Source organism: Pan paniscus, chromosome 18, assembly GCF_029289425.2.
Source record: "Pan paniscus chromosome 18, NHGRI_mPanPan1-v2.0_pri, whole genome shotgun sequence".
In the NCBI taxonomy this organism is placed as follows: domain Eukaryota; kingdom Metazoa; phylum Chordata; class Mammalia; order Primates; family Hominidae; genus Pan; species Pan paniscus.
This window is the reverse complement of record NC_073267.2, coordinates 19,024,160-19,048,276: the sequence shown is the minus strand read 5'-3', so window position 1 is coordinate 19,048,276 and position 24,117 is coordinate 19,024,160.

Here is a 24,117-nt window from a genome sequence, read left to right as displayed (position 1 = left end):
TCAGTGGCCGATTTTTCTAAGTAGGGGCTATTTTCTTTCATCCTGACTAGCAGTTGGTTTGGAGCAATAGCTAAAGTAATTTTTTCTTAGTTAACTTCAATATAATTTTCATCATACTTGATTTTTAGACACTGAAATTGCCCATAATTGTGTCTGTCCTATCACTATGGTAATATGGAAAATTATAATGGATTATCCTTTTGTTTTCCTGGTCATTTGTTGATGCCTTTTTTGTTGTAAGGATGTGAAAACATAAGGCAGTTTCACCAATTACTGGTAATGTTATTCAGATATTTAATTTATTTTATGCATGCATAATCAGCCATAAATACATTTTAGCTAATGGAGATGACAAGGGTGTAATATAATTTGAGCCCAAACAAATTCAAAACAACATTAAGAAGGAAACACAAAACCATGGGAAGGAAAGAAATAAGCAACTCAATCTGTCTTTAGTTTCACTTATGCCAGATCTTCTAATGTGGACCAGGTCTTTTGGATTAAAATAAAATAATGAAAGAGCTTAGTAAAGTGGGTGGCGCATAGTAGGTGCTTAATAAATAGTTGTTTTCTTTCTTTCTCTCTAAAAGCCTAGTTGACTATTACAGCATACTTTGCTGTCACAGTGTTTGCTATAGACTGAATGTTTGAGTTTCCCCAGAGTTTATATGTTGGAATCTAACCCATTGTGATGATATTAGGGGGTAGGACCACTGGGAGGCAATTAGGATATGATAGTGGATCCCTCAAGAATGGAATTCGTGCTCTTATAGGAAGAAACACAAAAGAGATTATCTTTCTTTTCTTTTTTTTTTCTTTGAGATGGTCTCGCTCTGTCACTCAGGCTGGAGTGCAATAGCATGATCTTGGCTTACACAACCTCCACCTCCCAGGTTCAAGTGATTCTCTCACGTCACCCTCTCAAGTAGCTGGAACTATAGGCATGTGCCAACACCCCCAGCTAATTTTTTGTATTTTTAGTATGGATGGGATTTCACCACGTTGGCCTCTCAGCTATGAGAGGACACAGTGAGAAGGCAGCTGTCTGCGAACTAGGAAGAGAGCCCTCACCAGACCCCAGATCTGCCAGCATCTTGATCTTGGACTTCCCAGCCTCCAGAACCACAAGGAATACATGTATATTGTTTATGCCACTCAGTCTACAGTATTTTTATTATAGCAGCCCAAACTGGCTAAGACAGTATTATTTCATCCAAGCCTGTTCAAGCTCTTCCCTCTGCCCTCCAGACTGATGGCCAAATCTAAGGGTGCAGAAAGAAAGCACCGTGGAACCAGTGGAGTCTTGGAATTAGAGTCAGCATCTGAGTCCACAGAAAAAAAGCACAAACATGGAACTTCTCCCTTCCCATCCCCAGAAAGTGCCCTGAAAACAAAACGTGCTGTGACCCCATTTTATCTCAGTTACACATTCTAGCCAAGTGCCTGCCTGTTACAAACTTCATTTATGGCTTACCTTTACACTTTGATATCTTGAGTTTGCTAAAGCCTGGTAAATCCAGGCAAATTTCTTCTTGTCAGAAAAGACTCCTAGCAGCTGCCCAACTAGAAACCCTTCCTCTTTGAATACTGATTATGACAGGGAGAAACTCATTTAGTTGCTAATCTGTCTTTAACACCTGCTAATCTCCATTTCTGTTAAAGAGACTCCGTAACCTGTTCCTGGCAGTCTTCCAGCTGGGGTGGCACCAGAGAAGAGGGGGCAACCAATCCTCAAATCTGGATGCACTCCTATTTTTGTAATTCCAGGAAGGCCCACGTTAGACTATTTTAAATTGTTGTTGCTTTGCCCAGAGGAAAAGCGTGTGAATGAATTATGAGCAGGTGGCTTCTTGTGAAGGAACCTGTTACCTCCCCACTGCTACACGGCATTCTTCCTGGCCCAGCAAACCATCTGGGGGTCCCAGTAGTGCCAGTAACTATGTCTGGAGGCCTTTCATTGCCTTATAATAAAGAGAAGAGAGTCACATTTATATCCAGGAGTGAAGAAAAATACGGGCATTTGGAGCTGTGGTGAGGAAGTCTGGGATAGCTTGGCAGTTACAGGGGAGGATATAGAAAGTTTTCAAATGTCAAAGGAGCATTTTTCTTGCTTACACTCTAAAACAAATGCAGCGGCAGCTGTCCATGGCCTCACCCTCCCTAGCGAGTTTCTTTTGCTGTTTGCTCTTTCTTCCACATGCTCTGGTAGGAGGGCCCTGATGTCTATCTCTGTCTTTGGAAATAGAATTCATGTGTTTTAAGCCTGTCAAACAATTGGATGCCTGAGGGGCGTTAAATGAGAATCCTGGGCCTCAGAGTGGCATCGTCAATCACGCACAACCCAAAAATAAGTAAATGCCTATTTGCCCCTTGACAGTCTTGTTCAAGAAAAGCACTTTAGATCCTGGCTACACTATCCAATATCCACGCCACTCGGTGTGGTATCTAGTTCTTGTTTGCTATTTCTCAACAAGCTGGAGAAGGTGGCTGCGGGTGTGAGGGGCTTAGTTGAAGAATGTATTTATTTATAATTTCTTTGTTGCCTGTGCCACTGGAACTGATGCTAAACCTTGTGGTGCTTAGGGATAGATTTAATATGAGGAGATTCCGAGTAAGGCCATTTAGACTGGAACTGGAAGAAGTTTTCACCTCTCCACCTCCAGACTCATGCCTCACAGAATTATTGGAAGAAGAGTCAGGAGCTATGTAGTAGGAAATTTTCTGAGGCAGAATTTGAATCCAGGTTTGCTTGATTTTGAAGCTGGTGCTGCTAACTTCAATGATGTAGTTGTGGCTGTATAGTTACCGACTTATAAACAGCATGGTTCTAACAGTTGGGTTACAATATGACATCACCTGAGTGTGACAAATGACATACTGTGATGGCTCGCTCACTGCTTCGTTTTGTTGCATAGCAACTGTTTCGGCACTTTGAGTTGCAAATGTCCATATTTACATATTATGTGTTAAATTTCTAATTTTTCAAACACTGTGCTCTTATAGAGTGAAAAAAAATCTAAACATTGAAAATGTCATGAATCTGGCTATTATTAAAAAGTCAAGAGACAACAGATGCTGGTGAGGCTGTGGAGAAAAGGGAACGTTTATACACTGTTGATGGGAATGCAAATTAGTCCAGCCACTGTAAAGAAGAGTTTGGAGATTTCTCAAATAACTTAGAACTATGATTTGTCATGACAATCCCATTACTGGGTATATATCCAAAGGAAAATAAGTTACGCTACCAAAAAGACACATGCACTCATACGTTCATCGCAGCAGTATTCACAGTAGCAAAGATATGGAATCAACCTCGATGCCCATCAACAGCGGATTGGATAAAGAAAATGCGGCACATATATACCATGGAATACTATGTAGCCATAAAAACAACTAAATCATGTCCTTTGCAGCAACATGGACGTAGCTGGAGGCCATTACCCTGAGCAAAGTAGCACAGGAACGAAAACCAGATACCAGATGTTCTTACTTGTAAGTGGGGGTGAAATATTGGGTACTCATGGACATAAAGCTGGCAACAATAGACACTAGGGACTACTAGAGGTGGGGAGGAAAAGAGAGGGAGACAGTATTAAAAAAAAACTATTGGGTACTATGCTCAGTACCTAGGCGACAGCTGCCCCAATTGTCCACCAAACCTCAGCATCATGTAATATATATCCAGGTAACAAACCTGAACATGTACCCCTTGAATCTAAATAAAATAAAAGTTGTCAGGGCATGGTGGCTCAGGCCTGTAATCCCAGTACTTTGGGAGGCTGAGGCAGGGGGATCCCTTGAGCTCAGGAGTTTGAGACCAGCCTGGACAACATAGGGTGACCTTGTCTCTCCAAATAATAAAAAATAATCTGGCTGTGGTGGTGCATGCCTGTGGTCCCAGCTACTCAGAAGGCTGAGGCAGGAGAATGCCTGAGCCTGGGAGCTTGAGGCTGCAGTGAACTATAATCCCACCACTGAACTCTAGCCTGGGTGACAGAGGAAGACCCTGTCTCAAATAAATAAATAAAAGTTGAAATTACATAAAAAAATAAAATGGCATTCATCTGCAATAAGTCCCATACTAGATCTTTTAGACTTTTTTGTTTTTGTTTTTTTGTGCCATAATTAACATATAATAAAATGCACAGATCTAAAGTGTTCAGTTCAATGAATATTGGTAATAGTATATACCAGTGTAACACCACTCAAAAGAACATAGATCTCCATCATCCTAGAAACCCTTTGACTCCTTTCCAGTTCATTCCTTCCCTATATCCCACTACCTGATTTCTGTCAACCTAGGTTAGTTTGGTTTATATATAGATTTCATAAATAGGGTCATTCTTATGTGTTGGATGTCATTTTGTTTCTGGATTCTGTTGCTTATACTGTTTTTGAGATTCATGCATGTGCATATTGTGTGTATTTGTCATTTATTCTTTTTCTTGCTGTGTAGTATTCCTTTGTAGGCATCCGGCATTCTCCTGTTATGCGCATTTACATGGTTTCCACTTTTCTGCAGTTATGAACATGGCTACTATGAACATTCTTGTGCATGATTTGGAGTAAATGTGTTTTCGTTTCTTTTGGGTAAGTACTTAGGAGAAGAAGAGACGGGTCATAAGTTTGACATGTAAGTCAAACTTGAAGAAAGGGTCGCATAGTCCTGAAAGTGTAGTAACATTGTACTCTCACACCAGCAATGTATGTGAGTTCCAGTTGCTCCTTGTCCTTGCCCACATTTGATGTCAGTCTTTTTCATTTTAGTGTTTCTACTGGGTGTCAAGTGCTATTTGATTATGGTTTTTAATTTGCATTCCCTTTGATGACTAACAACATTGAGTCCTTTTCAAATACTTGTTGACTATTCATGTATCTTCTTTTGTGAAGCATCTGTTCAAGTATTTTGTTAATTTTGAAAAATTAGGTTGCTCAGTTAGATTGTTGATTTGTAGTTTTTGTGTATACTGGATATAAGCCCATAGTCATATATAGGTGGTATAAGTATATTTCCAAACCATAACTTGTCTATTCATTTTCTTTATGGTATCTTTTGATAAGCAGAAAATTTTAACTTTGATAAAGTCCAACATTTTTAAATCTTTTTCTTTTTTTTATCATGTTTTTGGGGTCATGTTCAAAAATTTCTTGCATACTCAAAGTCTTGAAAATATTCTTTTTTCCTAAAAGTGTTATGGTTCTGAGTTTTATATGTAAGTACATAGTTCATCTTGTGTTTGTGGGGGAAAATTGTCATGGTTCATTTTTTGTCTTATAAAGCATTCAATTGTTTCATCAACATTTGTTTAAAAGGCATTCTTTGCCACGTAGAATTGACTTTGTACCGTTATGTGAAATCCACTGACCATATGAATGTGGGTCTATTTCTGGACACTCTCTCCTGCTTCATTGATCTAGTGTTCTATCCTATGATCCACTATTAAACTGTCTTGATTACTGTAATTTTAGAATAAGGCTTGAGATCAGATAATGTTAGTTCTCCAGTTTTGTTCACCTTTTTCAAGATTGTTTTCATTATTCTAGACATGTAGATTTGCCATAAACATTTTTAGAGTTATCTTATGTAAGTCTGGTAAGTAGCCTGCTGGAATTTTGATAGGAATCATACTGAAGTTATATGCTAATTTAGGAACAATGAATATCTCAATAGCACTGAACCTTCCAATGTACGAACATTGTAAAACATTTCATTTATTCAGGTCTTTAACTTTTCTCAGCAATGTTTTCTGGGTTTGAGTAGGTTTCATTACATTTATTTCCAGGTATTTGATATTTTGATGTTATTGAAAATTATATTGTTTCTTATTTTGAAACAGTCTCAAAATTTCCAATAAGTTTAGAGTACAGAGTAAAGAAACTTTTTCAAAGCATTTGAAAGCTTCCAACATGATACTTTATTATCTCCTAATACTTGAATGTGTATTTTCTAAGAACAAGAATATTCCCCTAAATAGCCACCATACGAACATAAAAATCAGGAAATAGACATATATCCCCTATTAATACCTAGTCTTCAGACTCCATTCAAGTGTAGTTAGTTGTCCCCAAAATGGTCTTTGTAAGAAATTGATCTGGTCCAGAATCGTGTTATGTTTAGTTGAACTAGTCTGAAACAGTTCCTCAGTATTTCTTTGACTTTGGTGACCTAGACAAATTATAAGAATGTTTTGTAGAATTTGGATTGCTCTGATCTTTCCTTTTGGTTAGATTCAGGCTATTCCTCTTTGGCAGAAACATCACAGAGCGAGATAGTGTTCTTATGGAGTCCTATCAAGTGACATATAATTTTGATTTGTTTCTTTACTGATGATATTCACTTTGATCAATTGATGAAGGGGATGTCTATTAGGCTTTCCACTGTAAATTTACTATGTATCCCCTTGTAATAAATATTTCGTGTAGTGATATTTTGAAACTGTTTTGTTCTTCATCAAACTTTGAATTTAATTATTATCAGTATAGGCTCATGCCTTCATATTTTACTTAGCTTTAATCCATTAATATTATTTTTTATTTTGATGCTCAAATTGTTGCAGATTTTGTGGATAGGGGCACCTTCAAGATTTCCATGTCTTTTTAATTATACCCCTATTTGTTTTATTATTTTTAAAAAAGCTTTCTTACTTTCTGGCACAAAGTGTTCCAGATTCATTTTGTACTTCTTTTTTATTTAGCCCTGGAATTAGCCATTTATCCAACAAGCCCTTTTATTTTATTTTGTGTCTACTTTTATTTTAGAATGGTACTTAGAAACCAAGATCTGAGCCTTAGGTGTGCTCAGTAACTTCTGTGTATATTCCTATTTCTATATTTATGCCCATATCTATATATCTTATGTGAATATCTATCTATACTTGTTGAAAGCCAAGGGTTTACACCAATATCTTTCATTCCAGCCCTACAGAGTTTATTCTAATTATCTGCCTTTCCTTGTTTGTAAATCTCTTTATTGACAGAAACCTAGCTCCCATTTCCCTTAATGTGTTTATTTGATCAACCCCATCATAGGTACCAATCTCTAGTCATGGCTGTCACTCCTGCCCCCTTGTGGCTTTTCAGGCTCTGACACCTCCTGCTGGGCTTCCCTCCCAAGCAGATGCCCTGTTCAACCTGCACGGGCTTTGGTGCCTAGCACCTGGTCACCCTCTCATGTAGGCAGCCCTTCACTCTGCTCAACTCTGATGCCCTGTGATGGGCCATCTTCTCTTGTGGACGTCCTCTACACATACTCAGTCCTCAACACCATGTAGAGGCCCACAGCAACTTTACCCTACTTCTCTGCAGGGTTGCCTAATGTGTTCAGCCCCACCTGATGGCTTTTGGACAGAATTGTTCAGGAAAGAAAAGGAAGGGGAGAGTTACTGTGTTTTACATTTTAATTTTCAATTGTTTGTTGCTTATATATAGTTATACAATTAATTTTGCTTATCAACCTTGTGTCCTGTGACTTTTAAAAACTTACTAATTAGTTGTAGAAGTTTGGTAGATTGCTTTGGACATTGTACTTCTGCTTACACAACAATGTAATTTGCAAATTAGTAGAAGTTTCTTTCTTTTGCAATTTTTATAACAATTTTATAACAATTTTTATAAAAAATTGTATTGCTACAGTTATGATTTCCAGGATAATACTGAATACAAGTGGTGAGGGCATACATCACTGCCTTGTTTTTGATCTTGGGGGAAAAATTGTTTATAATTTTGATATTAATTATGATGAAGTATTTGGTGTAGCTGTAGGTTTTTCATAGATACGCTTTATCAGCTTGAGAAATTTCTAGTTTGCTGAGTTTTTTAGTCATAAAAAGGTATGGGATTTTTGCATGTTTTTATTTTTTAATTGACAAAATTGTATATATTTATGGAGTACAACATGATGTTTTTATATAGTTATTGTTTGATCTAGGCATTTGATAGTCATTGTGAAATGACTAAATCAGGCTAATTAACATATGCTTTACTTACATACTTAGCATTTTTTGGTGATAAGACCATTTAAAATCTGCTCTCTTAGCAATTTTCACATAAATATGTTATTAGTTACAGTAACATAATGTATAATAGATCTCTTGAACTTCTCCTGTCTAACTGAAGTTTTGTATCCTTTGACCAACATCTCCGCAGTCCCCCCATTCTCCAGCATTACTTTTTTAGATTTAACATATGAACTCATTCATGCAATATTTTGTTTTTTTTGTGCCTGGCTTACTTCACTTAACCTAATGTCCTCCAGGTGCATCCATGTTGTCACAAATAAGAGGGCTTCTTTAAGGCTGAATAATACTCTGTTGTGTGTATATACTATATTTTCTTTATCCACTCATCCATTGATGAACATGTAGGTTAATTCCAGCTATTGTTGCTGCAGTGAACATAGTTCAGGTATTCCTTCGACACACTGATTTCATATCCTTTAGATACATACCCAGTAGAGAGATCGCTGGATCAAATGATTGTTCTATTACTAATTTTTTGAGGAAACTCCATACTGTTTTCCATAATAGCTGTACTAAGTTACATTTTCACCAACAGCATCTGAGGGTTCCCTTGTATCTACATTCCTGGTCAACACTTGTTATCTTTCATCTTGTTGATAAGTCATTGTAATAGGTGTGAAGTGCTATCGCATTGTGGTTTTAATCTGCATTTTCCTGGTGACTAGTGCTGTTGAGCATTTTAAAAATATACCTGTTGGTATATGAAAAGTATATAAAAAATAAAGCTGGGGTGTTGGAGTACTGGGGAGATATTGGTCAAAGGATACAAAATTTCAGTTAGACAAGAGGAGTAAGTTCAAGAGATCTATTGTACATTATGGTGACTATAATTAATAATATTGTATATGTAAAAATTGCTAAGAGAGTAGATTTTAAATGTTCTCATCACCAAGATATGCTAAATATGTAGGGAATTAATATGTTCAGTAGCTTGATTCAGTCGTTCCACAATGACTATCAAATGTCTAGATCAAACAATGAATATATCAAAACATCATGTTGTACTCCATAAATATATACAATTTTTGTCAATTAAAAAAAGATGTAGAAATCCAATATCTTTTATATACCTGTTTGTATGTTGCCTTTTGAGATATGTCTATTCAGATCCTTTGCCCATTTTAGTCAGGATGTTTTCTTGCTACTTAATTGAGTTTCCTGTGTATTTTAGATATTAACTCCCTCATAAGGTGTATGATTGGCAGGTATTTTGTTCTATTCTCTCGCTTGCCTCTTCATTCTGTTGATTGTTTCCTTTGCTGTGCAGAAGCTTTTCAGTGTGATGAAATCCCTTTTGTCTATTTCTGCTTTTGTTGCCTATATCTTTGGGGTCCGATTAAAAAAAATCATTGCCCATAGCAATGCAATGGAGTTTTCCCCTTATGTTTTCTTCTACTGGTTTTTCAGTTTCAGGCCTTATGTTTAAGTCTTTAATCTATTTCTGGCTGATTTTTGTATCTGATGTGAGATCAAGGCCTAATTTCATTCTTTTGCATGTGGGTATCCAGTTTTCTCTGAACTATTTATTGAAGAGACTATTCTTTCCCCATTGTATATTCTTGGATTCTTTTTCAAAAATCAATTGACCATAAATGCATGGACTTATTTCTGGGTTTTTTATTCTGTTCCATTGGCTTATGTGTCTGTTTTTATACTAGCCATGCTGTTTTGATTACTATTGCTTTGTAGTCTATTTTTAAATCAGGTAGGAAAATTTCTCCAGCTCAATTATTTTTACTCATGATCACCTTGGCTATTCTTATGCTAGGCTACTGCAGCAGGGACTGACGCAATCTAATCTGCAGTTGAGCTCAGTTTGGGTTTTGCTGTGGCTTTTGTTTAATTCAATTTGTCTCTGGCTTCAAATGAGTGTGGGATCAGGACTTCCTTTCAGCAGGACCCAGGTCTGAGTGCTGGTGAGAGTATACCAATCTCTCTGTGCTTCAGGAACATGTTTCTAGCTTTCAGAACTGGAGGAAGTCTTTCCTGGCTCTACCACCAACCTACCAACGTGTTGGGTTCTGAAGATTTCTCTTTGCTCTCTATTCCTGCTCACTGATTTCAGAGCCTAGAGACTTCAGTCCTGCTTCTTGCCTCTGAGTCTTCTATGGATGCAGCTATATCTACTATATAGGACTAGTATGCATTAGAGGGACACCTCATCATATCTAGTCTCAGCCCTTTGCTATAGCTTAAGTGACTTGTTTTGATCCTTTGGGTGCATTCTATGTCCACTGTGTAAGGGAACCCACTGACTTTCTTCTAAATACTGAAATTTATAGGTAAAATTGAAATACAATATAAAAAGTGTTGATAATTCTGCCTCAACTGATGTAGTAGGGTAGAATGATTACAACAATAGCTTTGATTCTCCATCCTTCCCTGTATCTACAACCTTCATAATGTGACTTTGTAGCTCTTTTCATAAATAGTTGGACTCTATCTGTCTACTCCTTGAGTCTGGGTTTACCTTGTGTTTGAGTTGGCTTGGGCTGCCATAAAAAAATACCACAGACTAGGTGGTGGCTTAAACAACAGAAATTTGTTTTCTCACAGTTCTGGAGGCTAGAAGTCCAAGATCAAAGTGTTGTCAGGTTTGGTTTCTCCTGAGGTCTCTCTTCTTGATTTACAGATGACACCTCATCTCTTTTTGTGTCCTGTTCAAAAAATTTTTTGCATATCCAAGGTCTTAAAAATATTCTTTTATTCCTAGAAATGTTATGGTTCTGGGTTTTATGTCTAAGTATATAATTCAACTTGAATTAATTTTTGTTGGGGGAAAAAGTATTATGGTTTATTTTTTTCCTATAAAGAATTCAATTGTTTCATCAATAAATATTGATAAAACAACAAAGGCCATGTGTCCTCACAGGGTCTCTCTCTCTCTCTTTCTCTCTCTCTCTCTCTCTCTCTCTGTGTGTGTGTGTACACTTCTGGTATCTCTTCTTCTTTTTATAAGGACAGAGGTTATATTAGCTTAGGGCTCCACCCTTATGGCCTTTTAAACCTTAATTACCTCTTTAAAGCCCCTATCTCCACATACAGTGACATTGTGGGTGTAGGGCTTCAACTTATGAATCTAAGGTGGGACAAAATTCAAACCATAAGATCTTATAAATTACAGGGGCTGTTAGAACATGGTTGGAGTGACAGTGTGTCAGCTTTAAACCTCCCCCTCAGCAGATGTTGTACCTGTTACTTTCTTCTGGAGTCTGCCCAGCTGCCATGAGCTAGGCTGTTGAATGTAGAGATGACACAGGGTTCAGTGACTCCCTTTACTTTAGGCAACAGCCAACCAACGACGATACATGTAAGGCTATCCTTGACCAGCCATTACCAGATGACCTTGCCAGCTGACTGTAGACATAAGATGAGATCACCCAAACTTTGCCCAGATCAATAGAACTTCCCTGCTTACCCATAGACTTATAAGCAATAATAAAAGTGTATTGTTTTAAACCGTTGAATATTAGGGGAGTTTGTTTCTTAGTAATAGGTAGCTGATACAACTGATAACTACCTACGTTTCCTTTCTGAAAAAGAAGATCATAGTCATAGTCTGCAACAGGACTAAGTGAATTTTGTGTAGTCCTGGCAAAGTCGTTCTGAGGCATCCAGTCATCTGCATGTGATAAGAAGAAAACAGAATTACTTTCTTTTCAACAGCTTGCATTAGATTTCCACTTGGGAAGGAACTGTTTTTATTTGGAAAAATACAGTAGAAGCCTTCTTATCTGATATAATTAGAAGTAGTAGTTGCCTGGTTAATGTAGCAGAAAAATTAGAGTTTCCTGTTAGCCATGAGCTTTCAGCTTTCTGTAGAGAGCATTTAGTATGTTTTGTTGAAGAAATGGAGGGTTTTGGTTATTTTGATAAAGCAGATTTAGTAAATGTCGGTTAGGAGCATTGCTTCTGTAGCTTGTAACCTCTCTTTAAGGAATGAGAGGGCCTAGGTGGGTATCCTAAGAAGAAGAGACAGAACCATTATTATGTATGCAATTCTGAGTTCCAGGTCACAGATGGGGAAATAATGCCCCTCATTCACTCATTAATGCAAAAGATTTTACTGTATTTTTTACAAACAAACAAGCATCTCTTAAGTTCTGTCTTGGGAGCTTAATGAAATTAGGGACTTGTCATTCATGTTTATCCACTATGTATCCCAGTATATCAGTGCTTGTCAGAGACTAGGTACCATCTACTAGGTGAATTTAGAAGTAGAAGGGAGCTTACTTATATCATTTGATTGAAGCATGGTAAAAATGAATCATGTAAAATCTGGCAGCAGAACTTCGTTGAGGAAGAGAACTACTGTTGTAGCACAATAGCTTAATATACAGACCAGTTGGGCTTGGAAAGTTGTGAGATGACAAGGAATAGTTTGGAAGGAGACAGTGAACAAGGAGATTGTAAGAACATCCTCAGGAGAGAGTCATAATAATTTTGGAGTTATGGCTTGCATGGAGCAAACGAAGGGGTAGGAGGAGGAAGAGGAGTGAAAACAGAGCCAAGTGAGGTAGTGTATGGGAAATTCTGTGGCAGGTAAAGAGACTGACTGAATTTCAAAACTGTGAGGTACTTTGCTGCTAAGTTTACGTCTGTGCTGAAACCCCCTTCATGGTAAAGGCTGCCACGCATGTAGCATGGGTTAAAGGATGAGGATTCTGGGTTAAGTGATGGAGATTAGTGAAAAAATGGGCAGACAGTGAGTTTATCCACAAACTAAATGGTCTCTCCTGAATATTGGGACTCTGAGTAAGAAACGATCCAGCGATTGTGACAACTCTTTCTGGACATCTTGAGGAGCTCCACAGAGATGGGAGATTAACACTGAGCTTTTCCATGGCATATGGTATATGGCTTTGCCAGTTTCATTTGAATTTCAAAGGAGTGGGTGGCTCAGGAAGTTGATATTGGGATGATGTAGATATCATTTTAGATATTAAGAAAGAAGACCTTATCGGGGACTGGCCAGTGGATGGGCACAAGTTAATAGGAATAAGCACATCTTCTGGCAAAGGGAACTTTTTACCTCCACACCCTGCTTCGCACTAATATAACCACGTAAGTCGTAGGGAGCACCCTGCCTTTAAATTACACTCAAAATCCATTTTGTAACTTTAAGTATATGTTTAAAAGAACTGCATATATTTGTTTCTTCTATGTTTGGAGGTCGTGATTGTAGCACCCTTAATTGAGAAAGCTCGTGTGAACATTGTTCTCTTTTATCTCTCCCATACTGAGATTTAGATAATGATAATTTTCAAACAATTATTTTTCAGCATGTTTTATGGCCAACATTGCACAATTATAATATTTTTATGTTAGAAAAGTTCTCCTTTTCCCACTTGAGTGTTACCCAATTTTCTTTCAATGTGAGTTTTGTAGCCTCAGTATAATTTAGTCACTTAATTACCCTGGAGACAGGAAGGAGAAAGGTAAGCCTACTTTGGACACTTATGAAAGAAGTTTAGTCATTGAAGGACCTGGTTATAAAAGTCTGAAGCATGGACATCATACTGTAACAGGATCCCTAAGGTAAAACTTATTTATGTCTTATCCCTATAGTTCCATCTTTCGTATTTGTTTCTTGCCATAGGTGACTGCCTATCTTCAGGTGTTTTCTGATGAAGGAAGCTAAAAATCCTGGATAAATGCCAGACCTATACCTCTCTCCACCCCCAGATGTTGGGGCTGTACCTTTAATGTGGAGGATTGGGTATCTGGAAGAAAATCAAAAGTTCCTGATCATTGGAAGGAGGAATGGTACTCAAATTCTAGACCTCAATACATTGGGGTTTAAATTCTGATTTCCCCACTTCTTAATTTCCCTCTACTCATTTGTTGTTATCTAACCCCGTTGAACTTTAACCCTCACATCCTTAAAATGATAATCAGACATACATTTATCAAGGAATTGTTTTTCTTTAAAAAAACAACCAACCAACCAGTTTCCTGTATTCCTCTCTAGAGATTCTGATTTAATTGGCTTAGACTGCAGTCTAGACATTGAAATTTTTACAAATCTCCCCAAGAGATTCTAAGGTGCAACAGAGAAATGGCAGGGAGGAGAGGAAAAAGGAAAGAGGGGGAGGGGGAAGGGAGAAGGAGAGAGTGTGCTACCCATTAACTGTGTGTCTTCTAGGGCAAGTTACTTAACCTCCCTACTATAGTGTGAATGTATCCTGCAAAAGTTCATTTGTTGGAAACTTAATCATATTTTTAACAGTATTAAGAGGTGGGGCCTTTAGAAGGTGAGGGCCTTAGGGCTTTACCCTCATGAGCAGATTAATGTCATTATCACCAGAGTAGGTTAATGATTTTGGGAGTGGGCTCCTAACAAAAGGGTAAGTCTGGCTGTTATTTTTTCTCTGTGTTGAGTGCTTGCTTCTGCTTTACACTTTCTGCTTTCCACCCTTCTGCCACAAGATGTATCTTACCAGATGCAGGTGCCATGTCCTTGGACTTCCCATCCTCTAGAACCATAAACAAAATACACTTCTGTTCTTCATAAATGTTCTAGCCTGTGATATTCTGCTATAGCAGCAGAAAATAGACTAAGACACTCCCTCTTCTTCCATTCCTTTATCTGTGAAATGGGGATAATAATAGAACCTACTTAACAGATTTTTATAAGTATTAAGTTAACATAATTACAATACTTACATGCAGGACTAGTTTTAAATTGTATTAATAAATAATATTTTACGTATTTATTGGGTATAAGTGAGTATCTTTCACACATATAGAATGTGTAGTGATCAAGCCAGGGTATTTGGGATATTCGTTACTTTGAGTATTTTTCATTTATATGCATTGGTAACATTTCAAGTCTTCTTCCAGCTACTTTGAAATATGCAATATACAGTTGCTAACAATGATCACCCTAGTAGCTATCAAACATTAGAACTTATTTCTTCTATCTAACTCTCGGTTTGTACCTATTCACCAATCTCTCTTCATTTCCCCCTCCCACCTTCACATACTTCCCACTCCAGTATCTATTATTTTACCTTCTATCTCTATGAGATCAAATTTTTTAGCTCTATCATGTGAGTGAGAACATGTGGTATTTTTCTTTCCAGAAGGACTAGTTAAGTATCTACTGTTACTATTAATGATTAAAATTATCGTAAACAGATCATATATCCTCTTTCAGTAGTTTGGTCTAGCAAATGGGATTAAATTTATCTTTTTGTAAAGCATTTTATTGAAGTAAAACATATACTCATAAACGTACACAAATCATAATTGTACTGCTTGACAAATATTCAGAGGTGGACCCACCACTCAGATCAATATGGAAAATATTTCCTAGAAGATTTCCATGTTCCTTCTCCATCATCTTCCTCAAAGATCACCATTATTTTGACTTGTGCCACCATTCATTAGCTTTTCCTATTTTGGATTTTTGATAAATGGAGTCATATTTCATGCACCCTTTCGTTTTTGTCTTCTTTTGTTCAACATTTTATCTACAGTATTTATCTGTAATTGTGTGTCTAACAGAAGTTTGCTCATTCTAATTGCTGTGTAATATTCCATCTTATGACTATTACAATATGCTTATTTATTTATTATGCTGCTGGATAATTGGGTAAGCTCCAGTTTGGGGAAGCATTTGTGAAAAATGCTTCTATTAAATATTCTTCTTTCTTTCTTTCTTTCTTTCTTTCTTTCTTTCTTTCTTTCTTTCTTTCTTTCTTTCTGTCCTTCCTTCCTTCCTTCCTTCCTTCCTTCCTTCCTTCCTTCCTTCCTTCTTTCCTTCCTTCCTTCCCAGGCTGGAGTGCAGTGGCATGATCACAGCTCACTGCAATCTCAACGACCTGGGCTGGAGCAATCCTCCCACCTCAGCTTCCTGAGTACATGGGGCCACAGGCACATGCCACTACAACTGGCTAATTTTTAAATTTTTGTAGACATGGGGTCTCACTGTGTTGCTCAGGCAGGTCTTGAACTCCTGACCTCAAACAATCCTCCCACGTCAGCCTCCCAAAGTGCTGGGATTACAGGTGTGACCCACCATACCTGGTCTATACATATTCTTATACAGATCTTTATTTCTATTATATTTATTTCAGTAAAGTCTACTTTGTTTGATATTAGTATAATGACATTGGCTTTGCTATGTCCTTGGGTATTTCTTACCATCCTTTTACTTTCAACTTTTCTATATTTTTATATTGATGTTCAGTGTCATATAAACCGCATATAGCCAGTTATTTATTTTATTTTATTTTATTTTATTTTATTTTATTTTTTTATTATACTTTAAGTTCTAGGCTACATGTGCACAACGTGCAGGTTTGTTACATATGTGTACATGTTCCATGTTGGTGTGTTGCACCCATTAACTCGTCATTTACATTAGGTAAATCTCCTAATGCTATTCCTCCCTCCTCCCCCCACCCCACAACAGGCCCCGGTTTGTGATGTTCCCCTTCCTGTGTCCAAGTGTTCTCATTGTTCAATTCCCACCTATGAGTGAGACCATGCGCTGTTTGGTTTTTTGTCCTTGCGATAGTTTGCTGAGAATGATGGTTTCCAGCTTCATCTATGTCCTTACAAAGGATATGAACTCATCCTTTTTTATGGCTGCATAGTATTCCATGGTGTATATGTGCCACATTTTCTTAATCCACTTAATCCAGTCTATCATTTTTGGACATTTGGGTTGGTTCCAAGTCTTTGCTATTGTGAATAGTGCCTCAATAAACATACGTGTGCATGTGTCTTTATAGCAGCATGATTTATAATCCTTTGGGTATATACCCAGTAATGGGATGGCTGGGTCAAATGGTATTTCTAGTTCTAGATCCCTGAGGAATCACCACACTGTCTTCCACAATGGTTGAACTAGTTTACAGTCCCACCAACTGTGTAAAAGTGTTCCTATTTTTCCACATCCTCTCCAGCACCTGTTGTTTCTTGACTTTTTACTGATTGCCATTCTAACTGGTGTGAGATGGTATCTCATTGTGGTTTGATTTGCATTCCTCTGATGGTCAGTGATGATGAGCATTTTTTCATTTGTCTTTTAGCTGCATAAATGTCTTCTTTTGAGAAGTGTCTGTTCATATCCTTTGCCACTTGTTGATTGGGTTGTTCATTTTTGTCTTGTAAATTTGTTTGAGTTCTTTGTAGATTCTGGATATTAGCCCTTTGTCAGATGAGTAGATTGCAAAAATTTTCTCCCATTCTGTAGGTTGCCTGTTCACTCTGATGGTAGTTTCTTTTGCTGTGCAGAAGCTCCTTAGTTTAATTAGATCCCATTTGTCAATTTTGGCTTTTGTTGCCATTGCTTTTGGTGTTTTAGACATGAGGTCCTTGCCCATGCCTATGTCCTGAATGGTATTGCCTAGGTTTTCTTCTAGGGTTTTTATGGTTTTAGGTCTAACATTTAAGTCTTTAATCCATCTTGAATTAATTTTTGTATAAGGTGTAAGGAAGGGATCCAGTTTCAGCTTTCTACATATGGCTAGCCAGTTTTCCCAGCACCATTTGTTGAATAGGGAATCCTTTCCCCATTTCTTGTTTTTGTCAAGTTTGTCAAAGATCAGATAGTTGTAGATGTGTGGTATTATTTCTGAGGGCTCTGTTCTGTTTCATTGATCTATATCTCTGTTTTGGTACCAGTACCATGCTGTTTTGGTTACTGTAGCCTTATAGTATAGTTTGAAGTCAGTAGCGTGATGCCTCCAGCTTTGTTCTTTTGGCTTAGGATTGACTTGGCAATGCGGGCTCTTTTTTGGTTCCATATGAACTTTAAAATAGTTTTTTCCAATTCTGTGAAGAAAGTCATTGGTAGCTTGATGGGGATGGCATTGAACCTATAAATTACCTTGGGCAGTATGGCCATTTTCACAATATTGATTCTTCCTATCCATGAGCATGGACTGTTCCTCCATTTGTTTGTGTCCTCTTTTATTTTGTTGAGCAGTGGTTTGTGGTTCTCCTTGAAAAGGTCTTTCACATCCCTTGTAAGTTGGATTCCTAGGTATTTCATTCTCTTTGAAGCAGTTTTGGATGGGGTTTCACTCATGATTTGGCTCTCTGTTTGTCTGTTATTGGTGTATAAGAATGCTTGTGATTTTTGCACATTGATTTTGTATCCTGAGACTTTGCTGAAGTTGCTTATCAGCTTAAAGAGATTTTGGGCTGAGACGATGGGGTTTTCTAGATACACAATCATGTCATCTGCAAACAGGGACAATTTGACTTCCTCTTTTCCTAATTGAATACCCTTTATTTCTTTCTCCTGCCTGATTGCCCTGGCCAGAACTTCCAACACTATGTTGAATAGGAGTGGTGAGAGAGGGCATCCCTGTCTTGTGCCAGTTTTCAAAGGAAATACTTCCAGTTTTTGCCCATTCAGTATGATATTGGCTGTGGGTTTGTCATAAATAGCTCTTATTATTTTGAGATACGTCCCATCAATACCTAATTTATTGAGAGTTTTTAGCATGAAGGGCTGTTGAATTTTGTCAAAGGCCTTTTCTGCATTTATTGAGATAATCATGTGGTTTTTGTCTTTGGTTCTGTTTATATGCTGGATTACATTTATTGATTTGCGTATGTTGAACAAGCCTTGCATCCCAGGGATGAAGCCCACTTGATCATGGTAGATAAGCTTTTTGATGTGCTGCTGGATTCAGTTTGCCAGTATTTTATTGAGGATTTTTGCATCGATGTTCATCAGGGATATTGGTCTAAAATTCTCTTTTTTTGTTGTGTCTTTGCCAGGCTTTGCTATCAGGATGATGCTGGCCTCATAAAATGAGTTAGGGAGGATTCCCTCTTTTTCTATTGATTGGAATAGTTTCAGAAGGAATGGTACCAGCTCTTCCTTGTACCTCTGGTAGAATTTGGCTGTGAATCCGTCTGGTCCTGGACTTTTTTTGGTTGATAGGCTATTAATTATTGCCTCAATTTCAGAGCCTGTTATTGGTCTATTCAAAGATTCAGCTTCTTCCTGGTTTAGTCTTGGGAGGGTGTATGTGTCAAGGAATTTATCAATTTCTTCTAGATTTTCTAGTTTATTTGCGTAGAGGTGTTTATAGTATTCTCTGATGGTAGTTTGTATTTCTGTGGGATTGGTGGTGATATCCCCTTTATCATTTTTTACTGAGCTTATTTGATTCTTCTCTCTTTTCTTCTTTATTAGTCTTTCTAGCAGTCTATCAATTTTGTTGATCTTTTCAAAAAACCAGCTCCTGGATTCATTGATTTTTTTGAAGGGTTTTTTGTGTCTCTATCTCCTTCAGTTCTGCTATGATCTTAGTTATTTCTTGCCTTCTGCTAGCTTTTGAATGTGTTTGTTCTTGCTTCTCTAGTTCTTTTAATTGTGATGTTAGGGTGTCAATTTTAGATCTGTCCTGCTTTCTCTTGTGGGCATTTAGTGCTATAAATTTCCCTCTACACACTGCTTTGAATGTGTCCCAGAGATTCTGGTATGTGGTGTCTTTGTTCTTATTGGTTTCAAAGAACATCTTTATTTCTGCCTTCATTTCATTATGTACCCAGTAGTCATTCAGGAGCAGGTTGTTCAGTTTCCATGTAGTTGAGCGGTTTTGAATGAGTTTCTTAATCCTGAGTTCTAGTTTGATTGCACTGTGGTCTGAGAGATAGTTTGTTATAATTTCTGTTCTTTTACATTTGCTGAGGAATGCTTTACTTCCAACTATGTGGTCAATTTTGGAATAAGTGTGGTGTGGTGCTGAGAAGAATGTATATTCTGTTGATTTGGGGTGGAGAGTTCTGTAGATGTCTATTAGGTTCGCTTGGTGCAGAGCTGAGTTCAATTCCTGGATATACTTGTCAACTTTGTGTCTCGTTGATCTGTCTAATGTTGACAGTGTAGTGTTAAAGTCTCCCGTTATTATTGTGTGGGAGGCTAAGTCTCTTTGTAGGTCTCTGAGGACTTGCTTTATGAATCTGGGTGCTCCTGTATTGGGTGCATATATATTTAGGATAGTTAGCTCTTCTTGTTGAATTGATCCCTTTACCATTATGTAATAGCCTTCTTTGTCTCTTTTGATCTTTGTTGGTTTAAAGTCCATTGTATCAGAGACTAGGATTGCAACCCCTGCCTTTTTTGTTTTCCATTTGCTTGGTAGATCTTCCTCCATCCCTTTATTTTGAGCCTATGTGTGTCTCTGCACGTGAGATGGGTTTCCTGAATACAGCACACTGATGGGTCTTGACTCTTTATCCAATTTGCCAGTCTGTGTCTTTTAATTGGAGCATTTAGCCCATTTACATTTAAGGTTAATATTGTTATGTGTGAATTTGATCCTGTCATTATGATGTTAGCTGGTTATTTTGCTCCTTAGTTGATGCAGTTTCTTCCTAGCCTCGATGGTCTTTACAATTTGGCATGTTTTTGCAGTGGCTGGTACCAGTTACTCCTTTCCATGTTTAGTGCTTCCTTCTCTTGTGGGGCAGGGCTGGTGTGACAAAATCTCTCAGCATTTGCTTGTCTGTAAAGTATTTTATTTCTCCTTCACTTATGAAGCTTAGTTTGGCTGGATATGAAATTCTGGGTTGAAAATTCTTTTCTTTAAGAATATTGAATATTGGCCCCCACTCTCTTCTGGCTTGCACAGTTTCTGCCAAGAGATCAGCTGTTAGTCTGATGGGCTTCCCTTTGTGGTAACCCAACATTTCGGTCTGGCTGCCCCTAACATTTTTTCCTCATTTCAACTTTGGTGAATCTGACAATTATGTGTCTTGGAGTTGCTCTTCTTGAGGAGTATCTTTGTGGCATTCTCTGTATTTCCTGAATTTGAATGTTGGCCTGCCTTGCTAGGTTGGGGAAGTTCTCCTGGAGAATATCCTGCAGAGTGTTTTCCAGCTTGGTTCCATTCTCCCGGTCACTTTCAGGTATACCAATCAGACGTAGCTTTGGTCTTTTCACGTAGTCCCGTATTTCTTGGAGGCTTTGTTCGTTTCTTTTTATTCTTTTTTCTCTAAACTTCTCTTCTCGCCTCATTTCATTCATTTGATCTCCCATCACTGATACCCTTTCTTCCAGTTGATCGAATTGGCTACTGAAGCTTGTGCATTCGTCACGTAGTTCTCATGTCATGGTTTTCAGCTCCATCAGGTCCTTTAAGGACTTCTCTGCATTGGTTATTCTAGTTAGCGATTTGTCTAATGTTTTTTCAAGGTTTTTAACTTCTTTGCCATGGTTTCAAACTTCCTCCTTAGCTGGGAGAAGTTTGATCATCTGAAGCCTTCTTCTCTCAGCTCATCAAAGTCATGCAAAACAAAACACCAGCTTTGTTCCATTGCTGGTGAAGAGCTGCATTGCTTTGGAGGAGGAGAGGCGCTCTGATTTTTAGTATTTTCAGTTTTTCTGCTCTGTTTTTTTCCCCATCTTTGTGGTTTTATCTACTATTGGTCTTTGTTAATGGTGATGTACAGATGGGGTTTTGGTGTGGATGACCTTTCTGTTTGTTAGTTTTACTTCTAACAGTCAGGATCCTCAGCTGCAGGTCTGTTGGAGTTTGCCGGATGTCCACTCCAGAACCTGTTTGCCTGGGTATCAGCAGCGGAGGCTGCAGAATAGCGAATATTGCTGAACAGAAAATGTTGCTGTCTGATCGTTCCTCTGGAAGTTTTGTCTCAGACGGGTACCCGGCCATGTGAGGTGTCAGTCTGCCCCTACTGGGGGGTGCCTCCCAGTTAGGCTACTCGGGGGTCAGGGACCCACTTGAGGAGGCAGGCTGTCCGTTCTCAGATCTCCAACTCCGTGCTGGAAGAACCACTGCTCTCTTCAAAGCTGTCAGACAGGGACATTTAAGTCTGCAGAGGTTTCTGCTGCCTTTTGTTCGGCTATGCCCTGCCCTCAGAGGTGGAGTCTACAGAGGCAGGCAGGTCTCCTTGAGCTGCGGTGGGCTCCACCCAGTTCGAGCCTCCCAGCCGCTTTGTTTACCTACTCAAGCCTCAGCAATGGCGGGCGCCCCTCCCCCAGCTGCCACCTTGCAGTTCGATCTCAGACTGCTATGCTGGCAATGAGTGAGGCTCCTTGGGTGTGGGACCCTCTGAGCCATGCACGGGATATAATGTCCTGGTGTGCCATTTGCTAAGACCATTGGAAAAGCGTAGTATTAGGGTGGGAGTGACCCAATTTTCCAGGTGCCTTCTGTCATAGCTTTGCTTGGCTAGGAAAGGGAATTCCCTGACCCATTGTGCTTCCCGGGTGAGGCGATGCCTCACCCTGCTTCGGCTCACACTCAGTGGGCAGCACCCACTGTCCTGCGCCCACTGTCTGACAAGCCCCAGTGAGATGAACCCGGTACCTCAGTTGGAAATACAGAAATCACCCATCTTCTGCGTTGCTAATGCTGGGAGCTGTAGACTGGAGCTGTTCCTATTTGGCCATCTTGGATAAAACCCATAGCTTGTTATTTTTATCCAGGTTGAAAATCTCTTTTAATTGGATTGCTTAATCCATTAACATTTATTGCTAGTTACCGAAATATTTATGGTAAAATGTGTCATCATACTTTCGTTTGTATTTTCTTTTGGATTAATAAATTATTTTTTATTCCATTTTGGCTAGTTTTTAGCATGTTCATATACATTCTCTTATTTTCCTCTTAGGGGTTTCAGTAGATATTACAATATGCATCATTGCCTTATTAAGGTCTACTTGATGTAACAATTTTTTCTTATTTCCCAGACAAAGCTAGAATGTTACAGGAGTTAACGTTTATTTAACATCTCCTATTTTTTATGTCATCATTGTTATATATTTCAATTCTAAAAATATAGTGAACACTGCAAGACAAATTGTGGATGTTTTGGTAGTCAATATTCATTTGGATTTACTTACATATTTGTCCTTTCCATTGCCTTTATTCCTTACTGTACTGCTTTTTTTCCCCTCTAGGATCACTGCTTCTGTGTTTATTTTTACTTAACATCCTTTAATATTTCTCTAGTACCAGTCTGCTGTAATTAAATATTTTATTTTTTATTTATGTAAAATTATGTTTATTCTACCTTCATTTTCATGTTGTGTATAGAACTTGTGGTTGACAGTTATTTTCTATCAGCCTTTTAAGAATATTATAGCACTGCCTCCTAGTTTCTGTCATTTTAATTGAGAAATCTGCTGTTAGTCTTATTGGTATCCCTTGGAAAATAATATAACCCTTTCTCTCTTCTGGCTGCTCTTTGCTGATTTTTCTATGTCTTTGGCCTGCAACAGCTTACCCAGATATTTTATTTTGTGTTCATTTTCTCTCAGTATTTATAGAGCTTCTTAAATCTGTGGATTGATCTTCCATCAGTTTTGGAAAAATTCCAGTCCTTATCTGTTTAAATATTTCTTTTCTATCTTTTCTGTTTTCTCGTTTTGAGATTCTTATTGCACATTCATTAAACTTTGCTATCATGTCCCTTGGGTCACACCCTTATCTGGTTTTCATTCCTCCCGCTCTCCCCATGCCTCAGTCTGGATAGGTTCTACTTAGTTATCTGTTATTTCATTAATCTTCTTTGCTCTATCTTATCTTCTCTAAAAATCATTACTGAATTCTAAATTTGAGTATTGATGTTTTTCAATTTTAAAATTTCTATTTCCTTTTTTCTCTCTTCGGTGCCCTAATCCTATAATTCACGATCTCTTTCTCTGTTTTTGGAAATAATAATAATGGTTATTTTAAAATCCATGTATGATAACTCAATATCTGGATTCTTTCCAGGCTAGTTTCTATTGTTTGTGTTTTCTTAGGGTTTTTAGTCATTCTGCTGTTTCCCAGGATGCCTGATAATTTTTTTTTTTTTTTTTTTTTTTTGTAGAATGCTGGATATTTTGTATGAAAGATAGTAGAGGCTCTGGACAATATTATCTTCCTCTACAGGGGATATATTTTATTTTCTGGCAGGCAGAAAGAGTATGAGCAGATTACCTTGCTTTAGCAGAAGCTTAGGCTTCAGTTTTTGTAAGTATTGCTGTATTTCCAGCTTGTACATACTCCTAAAGTGTAACCCCTAATCCTAGGGCAATGCCCATTGGCGCTTCAACTCAAAATCTGCCCTGCACCACCACCCTCTCCCACTTCTCCCTAACAAGCGTCCATTATCTTTG